The sequence below is a fragment of the Sinocyclocheilus grahami genome, unplaced genomic scaffold, assembly GCF_001515645.1.
Source record: "Sinocyclocheilus grahami isolate Dianchi unplaced genomic scaffold, SAMN03320097.WGS_v1.1 scaffold469.1, whole genome shotgun sequence".
NCBI classification, from domain to species: Eukaryota; Metazoa; Chordata; class Actinopteri; order Cypriniformes; family Cyprinidae; genus Sinocyclocheilus; species Sinocyclocheilus grahami.
Window position 1 is genome coordinate 76,044 of NW_015505648.1, and position 6,003 is coordinate 82,046.

The window sequence follows — 6,003 nt, forward strand, 5'->3', positions numbered from 1 at the left end:
CATAGCCATTATTTCTGGATCCGATTCAGGCATTGCTACAGTCCCGGAGGAGAGCAGCGCAGCCGAATCTTCCTCTCCAGAAAGCTCTGGCTCACCCTCCGATGTAGCAATCGACATCTGGTCGCTGGGAGGAGCACCAAAGGATACAGCTGGTACGCTCCTTGTAGAGGGCCCAGCACGTTCCATTGGCAGCTAAACTAGCTGAGGAGTGCCTCAGACCGCCAGGCTACTGCCTGAAGTAGCCCCCCTGGCTGCCGCCAAGAGGAGAACTAGATCAAGGCAGAGGCAACGGAACTCCGCTCCCTTGAGGAAACGGAGCTTGGCCCGCGACTCCGTGATGATCATCTTCCCGCAATGAGAAGATGACTCATCCACAAACGCCACCTCAGCATGCTACATGCCCAGGCACGTGAGGCAGCGATCGTGACCATCACCCAGCGCCAGGTAACGACCGCATCCAGAAACGCTCGGGTGATACGTTGTCTATAGCAAGACCCACATCAAGACCGCACAAGTTTGCCACGCAACATCGTCTTTAAAAAGACGCACCCGAAATTGCTCTTTTAGGGGAAAAAGCTCTTTTAGCGTGCTGAGGCGCAGAGGGGAGATGATCATCTGCAACACAGTAGTGCAGCCTGATGTGTGCAACCCACTCGACACGGGAAACCACCACCGCTGAAGCGCCGTACCGCCAACACGAAGAGCTCTCCAAGAGCGCGCTGAACTCGTTCAATCTTCTTCTCTCAGTAGAGTAGTCAGGAGCAGAACGATGTGATCGCTCGGCTCCGAAGCGAAAAGCTGAATATGCGCTGCATCTGCTGCCTACTTATACTCACGCTGTGATCAGCGGCAGCTGGATGCAATAATCGCATGCCAATGCACTCGGCATGCGATTATTACACTCAAAGTAGATTGGTCTCTCTAAGCGAGATCCCAATTTCGTCGGTAATCCGACGTGATGTCGAGAGTGACCGACTGAAAGGGAACTATACTAACTAAGCATTTGTCAGTATAACATACTATTCCTATTTCGCTTTTCTTAGTTTTTTCAAGGCAATCGGTTTGCATGCTTTTTTAAATAAGCCCAACTAATTAGATTTTACAGTGTAGGTGTATTCTTATGATAGCAGTAACTGTAAAGGGACTATTGTAATGGGTAAATAAAATGTAAGCTAATACAGTCCTAATTACTAGCTTACTACTTAATGTGTGTTTCTTATAACAGTTAAAATGTAGTTTTAATTTAGTGATTTTAACTTTTAGTTTAATGATTTTAATTCTTTAAAGAGCAATGTTAGATTGTAAAGTTCTAATGCTATCTATTCTAACTATAAAAGGTACAGCTGTCATCAAACCAGAGAAAAAGGCTGCATGGCTATGATAGTATGTGAGCGAGTCAGTGGTAATATCATTGCATTCCTATTGTTCAGTGTTAGAGGATCTCAGCTTAGTCTGACAGTTTGCCTGCCCTGGACCAGGTTAGCTTCGCTGAATGTGATTCTCGCTGAATCACATCCTTGGTTGTTTGACACACCCCCAACCTACATTCAGAATTTGGTATTTAAATAAGGTTTAGGGAACTCCGTTATACGCAGGGGACATTTCTACATTGTTTTCTATATTGTAACAATGGCCACTCCTGTTGTTGTTTTTTATCTACAGATAATTATACATTTTACAACCTAACACTAACCCATCACAGAAAACTTTACATCTTACAAAATAAATAAGATAATTCTGGTGATGAAGCATTTTGTTCCAACAGACTGATATGGAAATGTTTTCTGATGGCATGGTAGGACGGTACCTCATTCCCTGTGTGGCACCGTCCCACTGGAAAAAGTACCAAATTTTTCCACCGTAATTAAATTCTCTCCAAATTTGAATGTAAAAGTAAGCCTAGTCTAAGGCGGTCAAAAGCAGGTGGTCACATTCGGATGTATATTCCTCGTAAGATTCCAAAACGTTCCAAAGAGTTTCACAGTCTGCCGCGTCTTGTCAAACACAAATCTTCCCACGCGTTCATCAGACAGAGAAATCTTGCTTCACAAAATCTTCATATTCACGGCCAATCTTTGCCGGACCACGTCTTTCCCGGTGCATATCTTCACCCGTTTCAACAGAACTTCTCGGCGGTGTTACACACATCACTTTTGTTTCAGGAGTGTTTGGAGCAGCAGGGGTGGCCATTGTTTTGAAGATTTTCACGTACACGTACACCGCAGATGAATCCGGATGTGGGGACGGTCCATAAAATCTTCAAAACAATTCTTGACAGATCATTTATGGTTTTGCCCATGCTGGACACTTTCAAACATTTGTTCAAACAACAGAATTTCACACATGCCGATTTCCGCATCTGGATATCATTTACAGGTCACGGGGTCAACCAATGTGGGTGGTCACAATGTGGGTGGGCTACATGGGGGAGGGGAAAGGTCACAAAGGTCAAAGCCATTAATCAAAATGACATTTGGTATCGTATACTACTCTTATTAATATCATGCTGAAAGCAAAATCTGATAGGTATCATTTTGTTTTGAGACAAATGTTTTCAAGTGCAATTGCTGATTGTTTTTATTAAAGTGTTTAATAGTTTAATTCTTTCGTTCATTTATTAAATGTTTAAGTGCATTATTTTGTGGATTCATAGCTCTCATTTTGATAGTTCTCTTACGTCTAGAAACGAATAATTCTGATACAATGAAACGGACAGAATCCACTATTTTATGGAGTGATGGGTTCAGTGTTGCTAGATTGGATGGACGATTTCCAGCCCAAAAACCCGCCCATGCACACCAACAAAAAAACGGCCAAATATTTAACTGTCAAAATAATGTGATAGAATGTCAATCAAGGTTGATAAGAGCCATTTTAACTACTTAAAACAAAATATAAATATAACACTAGATAAATTTCCCATGGATCAAATCGGGGCAAATTATTGAATTACTAAATATGATTAAAATATGCAAGCAGACACTGTTAAAACGGCCATCAAGAAATTAACCGATAGGCCTATTGTCAGGGTTCGGGTAGAGGATGGAGCGAGGACTCAGTACTGCAGAGAATGGGTCTTTATTGATAAAAAAATAAATAAACAAAACAGCAACAAAAACTACCCAAAGTGGTTATCATTACCCATTTTACTCTTAGTAATTTAATAATTTAATACATTTAATCATTTAAAAGTTTAGTTCAGAAGTATCGTATCGGTATCGATATCGACGATACTGCCTTGAAAAATATCGGTATCGTATCGAAAACAAAATAAGTGGTATCGCCCATCCCTACCGCACGCTCGCATGAAAACAATGACATGACGCGAGTGTCAAGGCTCTGTCACAAAACTATGAATTACACTAGACCGAAGTGACAGAACCCTGACACCTATAGCCTACCCTTGAAAAAACATGCATCATTTTCAATGTCAACAGAATTTAAATGCAAAAAAAAGTGGCCAATATAAGTGATCAGAATAAGCAACGTTAAGTATTTCACACTCGTTAGTGCACACACCATGACATTCAAAACGGTGTCATTCATTGATGTATACGGTATGATAATCCGAGAAAGAAAAAAAATAATGCTCTTACCTTCGTGTCACTCTATAACAGTTTTTCTCAACCCTGGTCCTGGGCTCCCCCCAGCACTGCACATTTTGTGTGTCTCCCTAATCAAACACACCTGATTCAACTCATGAGCTCATTAGAAGAAACTCCAGGACCTGAAATGGGTGTCAGATAAGGGAGACATACAAAATGTGCAGTGTTGGGGGGCACTCAGGACCAGGGTTGAGAAACACTGCTCTATAATTTCACACAGACCTAGAGGAAGTCTTTCGTGAAGTTCATATTGAACACAATACAGAACTTTGCACAGTCAAAACTAACAAGTCCAGCAGCTTTCAAGGATATACCAATATGGACCGTTTAAAAGATAAAAGACAGGATCGTATAGATACTTCGTATAGACATACAAAGTGTGCAGGGCTGGGGGTACTCCAGGACAGGTTTGAGAACCACTGATATAGATATAAATAGATTTTTATTAAATAATTTAACTGTACTCTGATTTCGGAGTTGCAGTGGTATTACGATGTTGCGTGTTTGCGTCATAACCCGCTGCATACTGGATCAGCAAATTATAGTTAATCAAGAAGGTGAAGAAAGCAAACGGACCAAATGATCAAAATGTATATATAGTTGAGTTATGCTATCATGATGGCATTAAAATTAGAAAGGAGGACAAAATAAGTAAAGTTTTAATTGGAAGTGATTCATTGTCAGCACTGTACAGTCTCGGGACAGGTAGGCTATGTCCAATAGCCGTCAGGACCTGTTGCAATATTGACAACATAGCCTATACAAGAGTAAAGGAAAAATGTAATGAGATTCGACTGATTTGGACCCCAGCTCATATAGGCATTTTGGGCAATGAGAGAGTGGATAAATTAGCTAAACAAGCAATTAAAAAAGAGAACATTGAAGGAAATATAAAGATGTCAAAACCTGAAGGGAAATGTATAGTTTGGAAAGAAGATGTGAGAGAATGGCAATGCCAGTGGGACAGGGAAGCTAAAGGAAGACATTGGGCGCCGCTAAGGGGGAGAAAGTTAGGACGATTCTAAGGGCCCACGCACTTTTGGGGCCCCCAGATATCTGTTTTATTAGTAGTAACAGTAGTAGTAGTAATGTAATAGAAATTATAAATGTATTTACCAAAGAGTTACACATAAAACAAAATTACGGCTTATTTCTGCATTTCCAGCCAAATTATCTCCCCCCCATTCACTGCATGGTTTCGTCCCATCCTACATAGCCTAGAGTCACGAGTGAGATCAGATGGTAAACTGTCAAATTAGAGATGTCTTCGAGTTCGGGGGGGGGAGGGGGAGGCAAACCGAGCCAGACGATTTGGTCAGTCGCACTTTTAAACACAGTTTTGCTATAGAAAATCTACAAATTCACAATCGGATTACATTGAGCAGCAGCAGGAAGCGTGTGAGGTTGTCATGGCAACCAGATACACAGCATTGCCACACTAAACTTAGAAATAAACACGTTAAAAATAATAGGGTAGACTGAGTACAGTAGAGACACCTTCTGCTTTTTTCATCGCAACACAAAAACTAGATGCCGAAATGAAGTGATTTTTCACATATTTCTTTTGCTTATGTACTAAAATATCATAAACTAATAATTGCCATAAGTTGTTGATATTTTCCACAATTAGCTCATAAACATAAGGTGCATTTTTTTCTCAACTGTACCCATATAGGGAAGTTGAAACAGTATTGAGACACCCATTCTTAATGCTCTAAAGCTGGCTAACCATTTATTGCAAATGTAATAAATTACAGTTGTGCAATTTTTATTTATTTGCTTTATTTAATTCAGATTCAGTTAAACAATATAGGAACAACATATTTAACACTGGAAAAGATATGGCAAACAGTACAAATGTAAACATAACAGTAAAAATAACAATGTAAATTGTCATGGAAAACAACAAAAACAGAAACAAAAATAAAGTCCACTCACTGACTACATTGCTTAACACACACACATACTTGCATTTGTGGTTTACGGGGACTCTCCATAGGCGTAATGGTTTTTATACTGTACAAACTGTATTTTCTATCACCCTACACCTAAACCTAACCCTTACAGAAAACTACTGGCAATTTCATAAAACACAGTTTTGTATGTTTTTTAAGCCTGTTGTTTTACGGGGACACAGGAAGTGTCCTCTTAAACCATGTTTATGCTGTAGTGCCCATGTCATTATACACATTTGTGTCCTCATAAACCATATATACCAGTACACACACACACACACTCACACACACAGGTTTGTTTTTGTGAAAAGTGGGGACATCCCATAGGCGTAATGGTTTTTATACTGTACAGACCATATAATCTATTGCCCTACACCAACCCTACCCCTAAACCTACCCCTTACAGGAAACTTTGTGCTATTTCAGATTTTCAATACACTCCA